This window comes from Carassius auratus, linkage group LG44F (genome assembly GCF_003368295.1).
Source record: "Carassius auratus strain Wakin linkage group LG44F, ASM336829v1, whole genome shotgun sequence".
NCBI classification, from domain to species: domain Eukaryota; kingdom Metazoa; phylum Chordata; class Actinopteri; order Cypriniformes; family Cyprinidae; genus Carassius; species Carassius auratus.
In genome coordinates this window covers 4,559,001-4,576,377 of record NC_039298.1, presented here as the reverse complement: position 1 = coordinate 4,576,377, position 17,377 = coordinate 4,559,001, and the positions used below count along the sequence as shown (strand labels likewise).

Here is a 17,377-nt window from a genome sequence, read left to right as displayed (position 1 = left end):
AATATAGACTGCGGTTATTATGGTGGAAGTGAACTCCCGTGGCAGATAAAAAGGTCTACATTTAACCATGAGAAACTCTAGGTAAGCTGAGCAGTGTCTCCCAACAATGACAGTGTTCGTACACCAAGCTTTGTTGACATAAATGCACAATCCACCACCTCTTGTCTTGCCGGAGTCATCTGCCGTTCTATCTGCCCGAAGCGTGTAGCGTCCTGCTAGCTCAATAGCATTGTTGGGTACGTCGCTGTGTAGCCATGTTTCTGTGAAAACCATGACATTGCAGTCCAGAAGTCTCTTACTGTGGGTGATGCGGAGTCGTAACTCATCCATTTTGTTCACCAGTGACCGCACATTAGCGAGAAAAATGCTGGGTAAAGAGAGCCGGAGCGGTGTTAGCTTTAGCTCCGCTCTTAGACCTCCGCGCTTCCCCCGCCTTTGTTTACGATCTCGACGCCGCCTGCGAGCACTTCCGCCCAGCCGGGTAGAGTGCGAAGCCTCGGGTGTTCTAGCGATCTCAGGGATGAGTCGAAGATTGGTGATAAAACTGCTGGTAAAGTCCTCACCGATATCCAAAAGCTCCTGTCGGGTGTATGATGTTAAAGCAAAGCTGTTCAGTACGAACAGACCCGAGATGAGCAGGAATAAAACTGCAAAATTGCAAAAACTGGAGAGACGCTGAGCCTCGCAATGTGTTCGCGCCGCCATCTTGGTCAAAATATAGCATGAGGAGTAATTTATAAGCAATTTAAGGCCGGGTCATTTTTGGTAAGCTTTGTTTCCCATATATTGATTTAATTGTGGTGGTCTACCACAATATCAAAACTGACAGCCACAAACACATTTTTCAAAACGTGTCAAAGTGGAAACCTGGTGCGGGTGTTTTTATGTCACTGTATTTCTGAAGGAAGCTTTCTTCAAAAAACGATTTATGTCATTTTCATTTCATCTCGCCCGTAATGCCTGAGCAGCTATTGTTGGCTGATTTGCAGCGCTTATTTGATTACAGCCGTTACCAGGGGAAACCACTCTCTTGCACGCTACAATCGCCTCCTGCTGGCAGAGAATGAATTTGCATATATAAAGGTGGTATTCTGTCAGGTGCATCTCAACAAATTAAAATGTCGGGGAAAAGTTCATTTCAGTAATTCAACTCAAATTGTCAAACTTGTGTATTAAATAAGTACAGGTGCTGGTCATATAATTAGAATATCATCAAAAAGTTGATATTAACTAATTCCATTCAGAAAGTGAAGCTTGTATATTATATTAATTCATTACAAACATACTGACATATTACACATGTTTTTCTTTTAATTTTGATGATTCTAACTGACAACTAAGGAAAATCCCAAATTCAGTATCTCAGAAAATTAGAATATTGTGGAAAGGTTCAAAATTGAAGACGACTGGTGCCACACTCTAATCAGCTAATTATCTCAAAACGCCTGCAAAGGCCTTTAAATGGTCTCTCAGTCTAGTTCTGTAGGCTACATAATCATGGGGAAGACTGCTGACTTGACAGTTGTCCAAAAGAAGTATGCAAGACATGTGTTTCAGCTGTCGCATTCCTTGTGTCAAGCCACTCTTGAACAACAGACAGCATCAGAAGCGTCTCGCTTCAAAAAGGACTGGACTGCTGCTGAGTGGTCCACAGTTATGTTCTCTGATGAAAGTAAGTTTAGCATTTCCTTTGGAAATCAGGGTCCAAGAGTCTGAAGGAAGAGAGGGGAGGCACACAATCCAAGTTGCTTGAGGTCCAGTGTAAAGTTTCCACAGTCAGTGATGGTTTGGGTGCCATGTCATCTGCTGGTGTTGGTCCACTGTGTTTTCTGAGGTCAAAGGGCAACACAGCCGTATACCAGGAAGTTTTAGAGCACTTCATGCTTCCTGCTGCTGACCAACTTTATGGAGATGCAGATTTCATTTTCCAACAGGACTTGGCACCTGCACACAGTGCCAAAGCTACCAGTACCTGGTTTAAGGACCAGGGTATCCCTGTTCTTAATTGGCCAGCATACTCGCCTGACCTTAACCCCATAGAAAATCTATGGCGTATTGTGAAGAGAAAGATGCGATTATGCCAGACCCAAGAAAGCAGAAGAGCTGAAGGCCACTATCAGAGCAACCTGGTCTCTCATAACACCTGAGCAGTGCCACAAACTGATCGACTCCATGCCACACCGCATTGCTGCAGTCATTCAGGCAAAACGAGCCCCAACTAAGTATTGAGTGCTGTACATGCTCATACTTTTCAATTGGCCAAGATTTCTAAAAATCCTTGCTTTGTATTGGTCTTTAGTAATTTGGGATTTTCCTTAGTTGACAGATATAATCATCAAAATTAAAATAAATAAACGTTTGAAATGTATCAGTCTGTGTGTAATGAATGAATATAATATACAAATTTCAGTTTTTGAATGGAATTAGTGAAATCAACTTTTTGATTATATTCTAATTATATGATTAGCACCTGTATACTGAAGTAGTTTAAGTCTTTGGTTCTTTTAATTGTGAATTTGGCTCACATTTAACAAAAACCCAGCTAATCAACTCAAAACACCTGCAAATGTTTCCAGAGCCTTCAAAATGGTCTCTCAATTTGGTTCACTAATCTACACAATCATGGGGAATACTGCTGATCCTGACAGTTGTCCAGAAGACAATCATTGACACTCTTCACAAGGAGTGTAAGCCAAAAAAACATTAATTGCCAAAGAAGCTGGCTGTTCATTGAGTGCTGTATCAAAGCATGTTAACAAAGTTCTGTGGAAGAAAAAGATGGACAACCAAGAGAACCGCAGCCTTATGAGGATTGTCAAGCACACTGGATTCAAGAATTTGAGTGAACTGTACAAGGAATAGACTGAGGCTGGGGTCAAGACATCAAGAGCCACCACACACAGAAGTGTCAAGGAATTTGGCTCCAGTTGTCATCAGGCCCGGCGTCAAGGGGGGGCTTAGCGACGATCTTAAGCCCCCCCTCCTAAGCCTGGCACAATAGAACATAAAAATGTAATAAAGTATAATGTGATATAAAATGTGATGTGTAATTTCAATAAAAAGTTTAAAAACAAAACGTTACTTATTTTAAATTGAATCGAGTTTTAATCATACCATAACCACTAAAAAATATCAGGCAAAAATCTGACGTGACCGTCAGACTGGTGGTAGGCGGAGATTTGTCTCCTAACAACGCTAGCCTATCAGGGAGCTTCTTACAATTGTGTGATTCATCAGTATTTGTTAGATTACTGTACGGCAGTATACAAATGGATATATTATAGTTTGCCAGATGCGACCGTGCAAATTCCAAGACACCAACAGCAACTCAGTAGACATGCTAGTCGACAAGACACCAACACCTATTGTTCCTCTGCCCTCGTGCTCCAGCTCATGCACGCCTGGACCACCAAGAGTGCCTTTTGACCTTGGTGAGGATAAACCAAATCAGGTTAAATTAAGACGTTTTCCTCTTCGCCTTTGCTACAACCAGCATTGATCATTTGTTGCATCATGGTATATGTCACGGGAGTGGTGGGAATACTCCGTAGAAGCAGATGCTGCATTTTGTTTTCCATGTAGGAAATATCTAATATCTCCATCAGACAACGCTTTCACTGTAAGGGGCTTCAGTGATTGGAAACACGCTGTAGAGGCGGGAAAAGGCCTTAACAAACATGCAGCATCAAAAGAGCACATTACAAGCATGGCACTCTGGAAATACAGAGGAAACGGGCTGAAAGTGGACTTGAAATTTCCACTATGGTTAACAGTAACCAATTAGCTAGGAATCGCTACTACCTCTCCTCTGTAGTGGACATGATTGAGTTTCTTGTAGTGAACCATTTGCCGCTAAGGGGAAGCACAGATGCTTTTGATAGTCTAACAGAGGATGGAAGCGGACTTTTCCTTTCATTATTCGAATATAACCTCCGAAAAGATCCAGAGTTAAGGAGTGTTATGAAGACAATACCACGCAATGCAATGTACAGTTCTCACGAAATTCAAAATGACGTCATTGCAGACATGAGCAGTCTGGTCACTGAAGAAATAGTTTGAGAAGTTGCAGACTCGTGGTACAAAATCAAAGTAGATGGCACACGTGACCCAACTGGAATGGAAAATATTTCCATAATTGTTCGCTTTGTTAAAGACAATTATCATGTCACAGAGCGACTTCTTTCCATGATCAACAACTGAAAAAGGGGATGCCCAGACCCTTACTAACACAATAATTACAGAGCTTGAAAAGAATGGGTTAAGTACTTCTAAAATATTGAGCCAGGTGTATGACGGGGCCTCATGTCCGAAAAAAATGGAGTACAGAAAATTTTGCAGGACAAATTAGGAAGAGTGATTCCGTACGTGCATTGCTTCAATCATCAGCTCCATCTTGTGGTAGTTCATGCAATATCCAGAGCCCGCGGTTGAAGACTTCTTTAATGTATGTAACTTGCTTTATAAATTCATAAAGGAGCAACCGTTGCTGTCTTGTATGGAGGGCAGCAGCTTAAGAGATTACTTGAACAGCGATGGACAGGACATCTTCAAACTGTCAAAACAATTCTGAATTCTTTAAGACATTACTTTGTTGTTAGCCGAAATCAATGGAAACCGCAGATACGAGACGGAGGTGCGCATGGAAGCAGCTGGCCTGATTAGGGAAGTATCAGAGATGAGCTTCAAATTCATTGCCCACATGGTGTATAAGATTCTACTGCTGCTTGATGCTCCAAATGAACTGATGCAGTCAGAGGACATGGATCTTCTAAGTGCAGTCAAATTAGTTACTTGTGCTTCAGAATGCCTTACGAAATTGCGCAGTGAATCTGAGTTCTTAGAGCTGTGGGAAAAGGCAGACGACACTGAAATGCCAAGACCTCCCAAACGAAAGCGGACCATCAACAAAGGCCTTCAAGAATATCTGCTGGAGGAAAGCATTGGCCAGGTTCAAGGTGATTTGGGAAATCAAGAAGAGCTCAGACGATTATTCTACAGTACTTTGGATGCAGTGCTTGCAGAAATCTTGGAGCGTTTCGGAGAAAGAAATAGCAAGTTAATTGAAGCTCTTTCAGCTTTTGATCCAAAATGTGACGCCACTTTCTTGGATGCTCAACTCGTACAAGATATGATGAACTTAATTAATTCAGAAGTGGTTCATTCAGAATTTGTTGTGGCCCGACAATTCCTGGGTAAAGTACTGTCCAGATCGATTTCTAGTGGCGAAAAATTAACAAATACTCCAGGAGCATCATACCACGCTTGAAGCCATGCCTAGTGTAATCACTGCAATGAAATGTGCGCTGACATTTGGAGCTTCTACAGCTACATGCCAAAACTCATTTTCTACTCTGAAACATGTTCACGGACAATCGAAGGAGCATGCTACATCAGCGAAAGGCTCATTTAGTGCAACTGGCATTTGAAAGAGACTTGACAAGAAAATTTCGGGATGAATGGAAAGATACTCTACTGAGAAGGTTCAACAAGAGTAAGCGCCGCAGACTCCAGCTGTTCTAGCAGGTTGTTTTTTTTTTATTTAGCTACTATAGAATGCATAATTAGTTTATACCGTCATCATATTTTAGTCGTGACTTAAATGTTTGCATAAAGTTTGAACCAATTCTGATGTGCATAGAGCCAGTGAAAAATCATATTTCTTTTTCTTTGCGAATAGTGACGATGATTAGTAATACTAGTTACTTTGTTTTATAGGAAAAATTAAATTCCATCACCAAACGCCCACTGACACTCAAGCTATGTGCCCCCCCGGGAAGGAGGGATAGTCCCCACTGTTAAAATCTTCTGGCGCCGGGACTGGTTGTCGTATTCCTCTTGTTAAGCCACTCCTGAGGCATCTTACCTGGGCTCAGGAGGAGAACTGAACTGTTGCCCAGGGCTCCAAAGTCCTCTTTTCAGATGAGAACAAGTTTTGTATTTCATTTGGAAACCAAGGTCCTAGTGTCTGGAGGAAGGGTAGAGAAGCTCATAGCCCAAGTTGCTTGAAGTCCAGTGTTAAGTTTACGCAGTCTTTGATTTGGGGTGCAATGTCATCTGCTGGTGTTGGCCGATTGTGTTTTCTGAGGTCCAAGGTCAACACAGCCGTATACCAGGAAGTTTTAGAGCACTTCATGCTTCCTGCTGCTGACCAACTTTATGGAGATGCTGATTTCATTTTTCAGCAGGATTTGTCACGTGCCCACACTTCCAAAAGCACCAAAAGATGGTTAAACGACCTTAGTGTTGGTGTGCTTGACTGGCCAGCAAACTCACCAGACCTGAACCCCAGAGAGAATCTATGGGCTCTTGTCAAGAGGAAAATGAGAAATAAGAGACCAAAAATGCAGATGAACAACTTGCAATTATCATAACCTTCCTAGTTTTTTTTTTTAATTTTTTATAAGAAATTGAACCTGGTGTGAAGTAGCATCACCTTATTTAATGTTATTTGAAACCTTTCTAAAAAGCAAACACACAAACAAAAAAACCCACACTTGATCCCTTTCATTTCACACAAATTGTACTATTGTCAGTTGACACCTATTTAGTGTACTAAGTAGACTGCTTTTGCATCAGAAGGCTTCAAAATATGTTAACTTCCTCTAACATTCAGACTCTCATTCACAGAACTTGCCAGGTGTCAGCTGGATATAGCTGAGCTTTTGAGTTTAATCCTGAAACTTCACTGGCATGAGGGTGGTCTTCCCATCACAAATGCGGACCTTGAACGTCGAATCGGCATGCAGGTGAGTCTGCGGTTTTAAATCTGACACAGAATGGATAGGATATGTTATCTTTGTGCAGCTGCCGGCATAACACTGAGCAAATGTGAGAAGTAGAAGTGATTGTTTGATGGCATTAGCAGTGTTAAATAGCAAAGAGGTTAACATGGTGCTTATTTTTCAGGACCTTAGTCTTCTGAAACCCAAAAAGAAGTCTGGAAAGATCTGGGGTCATTCCCGAACACTTTCAAGATTCGAATCACTTGGTTTTGTAAGTTCAAAGTGATGTTTCTTATTTGAGTTTGAATATACAGGTACTGGTCATTATAATTAGAATATAATCAAAAAGTTGATTGATTTAACTTATTCCATTCAGAAAGTGAAACTTGTATATTATATTCATTCATTACACACAGACTGATATATTTCAGATGACAACTAAGGAAAATCCATAATTCAATATCTCTGAAAAATAGAATATAACTTAAGAACAATACAAAGAAAGGATTTTTAGAAATATTGGCCAACTGAAAAGTATGAGCATGAAAAGTCTGAGCATTGTGGCGGGGTGAGGAACTACACGACAACCGATGGAAGAGGAAAGACCCCGAAGGGTGGATTTATTAGATGAAAGTGCTCTGGGTGAAGGCGGTGCTCTCCGTGGCGCTTTAAGTCCCTCGTGCTCGCTGTGTCCTGAGTGGTGGATCCCGTGCTGTGCTCTCCTTGGTGGGGGCTGACGGTCACACGCTGCTCTCTGGAAAAGAGGAGGTAAGGGTTAGCGTCTTTGTCAGGAGACATTCCTCACCACTCTGTCTTCCTCCTCTGCCTAAGTAGGCACTGCTTGATGAGCTGCAGGTGCGACCGCTCAGCCCGTGATGAGCTCGTGCCGGTGATTCCGGTGTGTTGCCAGGGCGACGCTGACGAGCGCTCGGGACGCATGTCACAGCATGTACAGCACTCAATACTTAGTTGTGGTTCCTTTTGCCTGAATTACCGCAGCAATGCGGCGTGGCATGGAGTCGATCAGTCTGTGGCACTGCTCAGGTGTTATGAGGGCCCAGGTTGCTCTGATAGTGGCCTTCAGCTCTTCTGCATTATTGGATCTGGCATGTCACATCTTCCTCTTCACAATACCCCATAGAGTTTCTATAGAGTTAAGGTCAGGCGAGTCTGCTGGCCAATTAAGAACAGGGATACCATGGTTCTTAAACCAGGTACTGGTAGCTTTGGCACTGTGTGCAGGTGCCAAGTCCTGTTGGAAAATGAGATCTGCATTTCCATAAAGTTGGTCAGCAGCAGGAAGCATAAAGTGCTCTAAAACTTCCTGGTATACGACTGTGTTGACCTTTGACCTCAGAAAACACAATGGACCAACACCAGCAGATGACATGGCACCCCAAACCATCACTGACTGTGGAAACTTTACACTGGACCTCAAGCAACGTGGATTGTGTGCCTCTCCTCTCTTCCTCCAGACTCTGGGCCACTGATTTCCAAAGGAAATGTAAAATCTACTTTCATCAGAGAACATAACTGTGGTCCACTCAGCAGAAGTCCAGTCCTTTTTGAAGCGAGACGCTTCTGACGCTGTCTGTTGTTCAAGAGTGTCTTGACACAAGGAATGTGAAGCTGAAACCCAGGTCTTGCATACGTCTGTGTGTAGTGGTTCTTGAAGCACTGACTCCAGCTGCAGTCCACTCTTTGTGAATCTCCCCCACATTTTTTAATGGGTTTTGTTTCACAATCCTCTCCAGGGTTATCCCTATTGCTTGTACACTTGTTTCTAACACCTCTTTTCCTTCCCTTCTCCTCTCTATTAATGTGCTTGGACACAGAGCTCTGTGAACAGCCAGCCTCTTTTGCAATATTCTCAATGTTACCCAGAAAACAGGATACAGGTTTAACTCTTTTGAAATACTTCTGCTAAATGTTACTCTGTCAGACATGCAAAAGAAATCTAATGTATCTCTTGCTCTGGCTACTGTGTATAGACCACCAGGGCCGTATACAGAATTCCTAAACGAATTTGCAGATTTCCTCTCAGACCTTCTAGTTACAGTTGATAAGGCGCTAATCATGGGAGATTTTAATATTCACGTTGATAATGCAAATGATACATTAGGACTTGCATCTACTGACCTAATAAACTCTTTTGGAATCAAGCAAAATGTCACCGGGCCCACTCATCGTTTTAATCATACACTAGATTTAATTATATCGCATGGAATCGATCTTACTGCTATAGATATTGTACCTCAAAGTGATGATATTACAGACCATTTCCTTGTATCGTGCATGCTGCGTATAACTGATATTAACTATATGTCACAGCGATACCGTCTGGGCAGAACTATTGTTCCAGCCACCAAAGAAAGATTCGCCAATAACCTGCCTGATCTATCTCAACTGCTATTTGTACCCAAAAATACACATGAATTAGACGAAATTACTGACAACATGGGCACTATTTTCTCTAATACATTAGAAGCTGTTGCCCCAATCAAATTGAAAAAAGTTAGAGAAAAACGTACTGTACCATGGTATAACAGTAATACTCACTCTCTCTCAAGAAAGTAACTCGTAGTCTTGAACGCAAATGGAGAAAAACTTAGAAGTTTTTAGGATTGCATGGAAAAACAGTATGTCCAGCTATAGACAGGCTCTAAAAACTGCTAGGGCAGAGCATATACACAAACTCATTGAAAATAACCAAATCCAAGGTTTTTATTTAGCACAGTGGCTAAGTTAACAAATTACCAGACGCCACCTGATTCAAATATTCCACCAACGTTAAATAGTAATGACTTTATGAATTTCTTCACTGATAAAATAGATAACATTAGAAATACAATAGCGAATGTAGATTCTACAGCATCTAACACTTCAGTTTCATCCATCGCACCCAAAGATAAATTGCAGTGCTTTACAACCATAGGACAGGAAGAGCTAAATAAACTTATCACTGTATCTAAACCAACAACATGTTTATTAGATCCTGTACCCACTAAATTACTGAAAGAGCTGTTACCTGTAGCCGAAGAACCGCTTCTCAATATCATAAACTCGTCGTTATCTTTAGGACACGTCCCAAAACCATTCAAGCTGGCGGTTATCAAGCCTCTTATTTAAGAAACCAAAACTAGATCCTAGTGTACTGTCAAATTATAGGCCTATTTCAAATCTTCCATTTATGTCTAAAATTTTAGAAAAAGTTGTCTGCTCAATTGAGCACCTTCCTACATAAAAATGATCTGTATGAAGAATTTCAGTCAGGTTTTAGGCCCCACCATAGCACAGAAACTGCACTTGTTAAAATTACAAATGACCTGCTCCTTGCGTCAGACCAAGGCTGCATCTCATTTCTAGTCTTACTTGATCTTAGTGCTGCGTTCAACACCATAGATCATGACATACTCATAGATTGATTACAAAACTATACAGGTATTCAAGGGCAGGCTCTAAGAAGGTTTAGATCCTACCTGTCTGATCGCTACCATTTTGTTTACTTAAATTGGGAGTCATCTCATTTATCACCAGTAAAATATGGAGTTCCACAAGGATCCGTCCTAGGTCCCCTTCTATTTTCAGTATACATGTTGCCCCTTGGTAATATTATTAGAAAATACGGAATTAGCTTCCACTGTTATGCTGATGATACTCAGCTATATATCTCAACGAGACCAGATGAAACTTCCCAATTATCTAAGCTAATGGAGTGTGTTAAAAATTTAAAAGATTGGATGACAAATAATTTTCTCCAATTAAATTCGGATAAGACAGAGATACTAATTATTGGACCAAAAAACACTACACAGAATCTTGTAGATTACAATCTGCAACTAGAAGGATGTACTGTTACTTCCTCTACAGTCAGAAATCTGGGTGTTATATTAGACAGCAATTTGTCTTTTGAAAATCATATTTCCAATGTTACAAAAACTGCATTCTTCCATCTTAGAAACATTGCCAAGCTACGAAACATGTTATCTGTTTCTGATGCAGAAAAGCTAGTTCATGCATTCATGACCTCTAGACTGGACTATTGTAATGCACTTCTAGGTGGTTGTCCTGCTTCGTCAATAAACAAGCTACAGGTCGTCCAAAATGCAGCAGCTAGAGTCCTTACGAGGTCAAGAAAATATGATCATATTACCCCAATTTTACAGTCTCTGCACTGGCTACCTATTAAGTTCCGCATCAGGTACAAATTATCATTACTTACCTATAAGGCCCTAAATGGTTTAGCTCCAGCGTACCTAACTAGCCTTCTACCACGCTACAACCCATCACGCACCCTAAGGTCACAAAACGCTGGACTTTTGGTCGTTCCTAGGATAGCGAAGTCCTCTAAAGGAGGTAGAGCTTTCTCACATTTGGCTCCCAAACTCTTGAATAGCCTTCCTGATAATGTTCGGGGTTCAGACACACTCTCTCTGTTTAAATCTAGATTAAAAACACATCTCTTTCGTCAAGCATTCAAATAATGTATCTTTTAAATTGTGAGTGTAGTTGCATCTGATCAAAGGTGCTTTTTTATTCATTAGCTTGGGTTAAACTAATTTTACTTTGTTGGATCAGCAGCTATGCTAATGATGTCTGTATTTTGTTTCTATGTTTCGCCACGGGATTCACATCCCGTGGTAACTAGGATTTACAAAAGCTCCAGTCTGGATCCAGAACACCTGAGAAGAGATGATGCTGACCCTCAGAGGACCTCAGATGATGCTAACCCTGAATCAACAAACAGAACTAACAATTATTGCTAAATGTGTGACTGAATCATATAATAACTTAATTAATAATATTGATAGTTCATCGTCTAGCTGACTACGTCTTGTATTATTATTATTATTATTATTATTATTATTATTATTATTTTTATTTTTTCTAAAATCCTGTCAAATGTGCACAAACTACTAGCTATTACTAAATATTGTAGAAACATAATTTTCTGTAAAGTTGCTTTGTAACGATTTGTTTTGTAAAAAGCGCTATACAAATAAACTTGAATTGAATTGAATGACCTTCTGTGTGTTGCTCTCCTTGTGCAAGGTGTCAGTAGTCGTCTTTTCGACAACTGTCAAGTCAGCAGTCTTCCCCATGATTGTGTAGCCTACAGAACTAGACTGAGCGACCATTTAAAGGCCTTTGCAGGTGTTTTGAGTTAATTAGCTGATTAGACTGTGGCACCAGGTGTCTCCAATATTGAACCCTTTCAGAATATTCTAATTTTCTGAGATACTTAATTTGGGATTTTCCTTAGTTGTCAGTTATCATCAAAATTACAAGAAATCCTTTTTGAATGCAATTAGTGAAATCAAGTTTTTGATATTCTAATTATATCTAATTATAAATTGACCAGCACCTGTATTATATCTGACTATTGTGAATACAGAGAGTCTCCTTCACTAACTGATGCATGTAGGTATTGAGGCTCAACAGAGCAAACATTTCACTCGAGCTTGCGAGGTCATACTACTTACTGTTTCATACTAATACTTAAATATCTTAGTTGTCATACAGTTTATCATTTTAAGAGGTCTGAAATTTGGGGATGGGGAAAAAACATGATGATGCAAATGTTGTTAAACTGCAAAAGGCAATATCATTAAATGTCACTGTACATTTCAAAATAAAAACGTGGAGCTGTTAAAAGCATTTTATAATACGGTTTAATTTATCATTTAATTATATTTTGTATGAATTCTTCATTTAAGTTTTTCCTCTTTCTCTTGATTTCCTTGGCTTAAATAGCTTGTAAAAGCACCGTGCGTATTTTACTTTCACTTTTAGCAGCAATTCGGCATTAATTAATAATTAATTCAATTCAAACAACAACAAAATACAACAAAGAACATTAGAACTTTTATTAACAAAATGAATAAAAATACACCATGCTATGCCTTGCCTCATATAAAAGAACAAATAACTTGCTTAAGTTTAAATGGCTATTGTTATAAAACTAAAAATCAATAAAGAATGAAGAACATCATTATTAAATGTTGAAAGTTTATTATTAAAACAAATAATAATTTTTGGAGGCATGGCAATTAAACAATTTAAAATAAAGAAAAAAAACCGGCTTAAAATAAAAATCTACCATAACTGTGGAACCAAATAAATGAGAAACAGTTTAAAATTTTAACAGTTTACAAATAATAATAAAACTGCCGCGGTGGGCAAGTGACGTCGTGCGTGTTGTGGGTTAACACCGGTATCATTGTCAACACAGTCTATCACAGCAAGCTTGTTGACTGTGTGTTTGTGCGCGTGCACTTGGATGCGTTAAATGCAGAGCACAAATTCAGAGTATGGGTCACCAAACTTGGTCACACTTCACTTCACTACTGTGTAAGAGCTCTCATTCTCTAAAGGTGTGCTCTTGCATAAGTGCACACACGACAATATCTTCAAGTTAACTGGCTGAAGTGTAATTAACAGTTTTTATGTACTGTAGGAATAGGTCAAGGTCACACATGATTTAGTTAAGTCATTTTTATTTGTATATCACTCATAATCCTTGTTTCAGTGCGGTCTAACAGTGTTTGTGAAACCCTCCTGTGTGTGTAGTGAAAGTGGAAAAGTTTCTTCAGCCAATAACCTACACTAAACGCAGTATGTTCATTAGTCTGGATAAGACTTAATTTAGGATTATTTTCTAATAATACGTAACATTTTGGCTTATGTTTTCATCGATTGCTAGGCCATCAGGAGTGTTTTTTCCCCTTAAATAGTCTTTTATTTCCATGTGAAAACCATTTTTATGTCCAAATACATCTGCAGGGTTATTGAATGAAGCACATAATCGGGTTGAATGTCTTGCCTTTTATATTTCTGAACTACTGCTTCTGTTTCCGGGCATACTAATTCTGTTTTATCTCTTACTCTGGAGCAGTATTCTTCGAGCCCCTTGGGCACATCAACTGGCTTGGCTGCTTCCCTTCAAGTCCATCCCAGATTACGTTTATTCCCAGTTCTCAACTCCTGACATCTCACCGGAAGGACAGCAACTGCAGTTAGACATCTGTGCCTTGTGTGAAAAGGTACATGGTTTCATTCATTCCGTTTCTACAATTTTAATTCTGCTGTAAATTAGTGTAGAACAAATTTTGTTAGGTGTCAAAGAAGAACTAAGTAAATGACTGTTTATACTTGTACTGGTGGGGTTAGGGTGAAACCTTCATAAATGGCAAAGGAAGAATACTGAACCAGTTCTTGCACATTGATATGAAAAAAATGGCTGGGGTGAAAAGAGTACTAAAACAATTTAAACACTACCGTTTAGAGGTCAACCGATAGTGGATTTGCCGATACCGATACCTAGGTTGGACTACACTGGCTTATATCAATTAATTAACTGATAGTTTTTAAAATGGATACTGAACAAAAACCAAAATGTTTCATTTTACAAAAAAAAAGAAAAAAAAACTGTACTGAACCATACTAGTATTTTTAGTTGTAATAATAATAACAGCAGAAGTAATCGTACGTTAACATTACCACACTTTAATAGGGCCCTATGAAATCATTTTTTTTTTATTTCCAAATTCCATTATATAACTTTTCTGGATTCTGTTTTTCCCATTTAATTTTTTTTTCCCAATCCTTTTTAATAGTCAAGTCACCTTTATTTATATAGCGCTTTAAACAAAATCCATTGCGTCAATGAAACCGAACAACATTCATTAGGAAAACAGTGTGTCAATAATGCAAAATGACAGTTAAAGGCAGTTCATCATTGAATTCAGTGATGTCATCTCTGTTCAGTTTAAATAGTGTCTGTGCATTTATTTGCAATCAAGTCAAAGATATCACTGTAGATGAAGTGACCTTAACTAAGCCAGCCAGAGGAGACAGCGGCAAGGAACCGAAACTCCATCGGTGACCGAATGGGGAAAAACCAGGCTCAGTCGTGGGGCAAGTTCTCCTCAAAACCATCTATCATCTAAAATCATCTATATCCTGTGGTCTTGTCCTGGTGCTCCTCTGAGACAAGGTCTTTACAGGGGATCTGTATCTGGGGCTCTAGTTGTCCTGGTCTCCGCTGTCTTTCAGGGCAGTAGAGGTCCTTTCTAGGTGCTGATCCACCATTTGGTCTGGATATGTACTGGATCCGGGCGACTGCAGTGACCCTCTGATCTGGATACAGACTGGATCTGGTGGCCACGGTGACCTTGGAATAAGACAGAAAAAGACTAATATTAGCGTAGATGCCATTCTTCTAATGATGTAGCAAGTACATAGAGTGTAATGGGAAGTGTTTCCGGTTCCGGTTTACCTAATTAATGCATTATAATAATCTAACCTTGAGGTCATAAATGCATGGATTAGCATTTCTTCATTTGACATTGAGAGCATAGGCCGTAATTTAGATATATTTTTGAGATGGAAAATGGCAGTTTACAAATGCTAGAAATGTGGCTTTCTAAGGAAAGATTGCGATCAAATAGCACACCTAGGTTCCTAACTGATGATGAAGAATTGACAGAGCAGCCATCAAGTCTTAGACAGTGTTCTAGGTTATTACATGCAGAGTTTTTAGGTCCTATAATTAACACCTGTTTTTTTCCAGAATTTAGCAGTAAGAAATTACTCGTTATCCAGTTTTTTACATTGACTATGCATTCCATTAGTTTTTCAGATTGGTGTTGTGGTGTATTTTGCCGGTTCTCCCAAGGATCAAACTCAGTCAGGGATTTTTCTCTCAGAAGAAAAGACTTTATTTTAAGCAAAACAAAGTCGAGAGCTTGTTGCAAGAAGTTCTGTCGAAATACTAGGTTGCATCTCATTATATACCGTAAACAGGGCGTTTCCAAATAGTCAAACTTTTCCTTATGCATGCAATTTTGATCCCTCCCTAGGGAGGAGGGCCCCTACTTGTTTTTGTATAACGAAAGGCCGTTTCTGGCCATATGTTTCTCATCAGTTCTGTAAATTCCAGGGTGTAGGCAACTTTCTCTCCATTACCTATAGGATTATAATGGAAAAACAACTAGCAACAAAAATGGCTTGATTCACATTGATTATTCTTGATTGATTAAAATCTTACTAATAAAAATCTTCCACATATTCTCCCCTTTGAGACTTAATAAGTCTCACATTTGATTATTCTTATCCAGAGTGCTACTCCATAATCCAGTCATATTATTTACACTACCTAGTGACTAAATAAGTCACATTGTATTATCACCAGTGACTAGATTATGAAATTCCACTCTGAGGGATTACTGGACCAAACATCTCTCTCCTAATTTGACATGGAGTGAGTAAAAGATCCAGTCTCCCTAACCCCTCTTTAATAGTAGACATTGTTAAAAGCATGAATATGCAATTGGTTCAGCATTTGCCTGGTTCTCACAGTTTTGTATAAAAGGCATAAAAATACATACACATACAAATACAAATCACACATTGAATATCACAAGATTATAATAGTTGATCTTCAGCTTAAATACCTTATGTATAAATTTCCCATTATTTTGATATCTTTGAATTTAATTTGCTTAACTGTGGCTTTGACTAGTGACCTCAATATAGGAAGTATACAGTAAAATAGTAAATCTCCTGTCATTAATGCCATTCCTAAAAACTTTCCCTATTTAGTTATAAACTATGCTCCACATGTTCCTAATTGTAAATCAAACCAGTCTTACATTTTATTATCTTTTCCAACATTTTCTTTATCACCATTCTTAGCCTTTTCAATTTGATCAGTTCTTCATTAAATGCTCCCTTCTATAAATACAGCATTTTCCCCAAACATAACTCATACTTTTCCTTCTTCAATTCACAAATCTTGAGTTTTTCTATTTTGGTCTTTTCATTCTATTTGTTGCATCCAATTGCTCTATTTTCCCTTCAAATCTTCCTACATCCATATTTCCCTTCTCATAACCTTCCAATTCTTCTTCTACCATTACTTAAGATTCTCTTTCCATTTTTTATTTTCTATTTGTTGGCTCATATCTGCTCTCAAGTATTTTGATCTCAGTAGCAGTCCCATCACGTCTCATTCCATCTTCACCAGGGAGACTCTTTGCGAGTCGTTGCAATGGTCTTTCCCTCGTTGGCAAGGGTGGGTCGTTACTAGCACGCCCTTCATCCCTCACTTCATGCTGTGTGGAGTTGTTGAAGCTGGTTGGGGTATTTTAAGGTTAGAGATGTGAACTCAGATGTCACTCTGTAACTGTTTTGCTGATTAATGCAAGGCTCTCTTGAGATCATAACTGCACCCTCACTGGTTCTCTTTGATGGAGCGAAGCATTCCTTGGTCTTACTGGAACTGCTGTCACCTGTAAATGGAAAACTTAAGAATTTTTGTTAGTGTTATCAAGCATGCTAATTTGTTCATCTTGCCAGTCGTCCTTCTTGGTGTGACCTGTGGAAATGTAATGTGGGTTGAGGGCTGTCTTGGCCCTTTTTTTGAGTTTTCACAATTTCAGTGCTGTCTTTACTATTTATTTATTTTATTTTTTTTTCAATTTTATTCTCAACCATTTGCTTATTCAGTTATCTCTTTGTTTTGTAAACTGAGTTCCACTATATCACTGGATATTTTCCTATCTTGCTCGGTAGCATAGGCCTTTTGACCTGGAAAACACTCAACCCACTGCATTTATTTTAACAGTCAGAAAGATAATATTTCATCCTTTTGA

The 17,377-nt window shown here is 39.2% G+C and overlaps 1 pseudogene; it reads left to right on the top strand.

The window, feature by feature from the left end:
* The window catches only part of LOC113068209 (oxysterol-binding protein-related protein 6-like), a 168,015-nt pseudogene that overhangs the window by 15,444 nt on the left and 135,194 nt on the right, over positions 1-17,377 (top strand).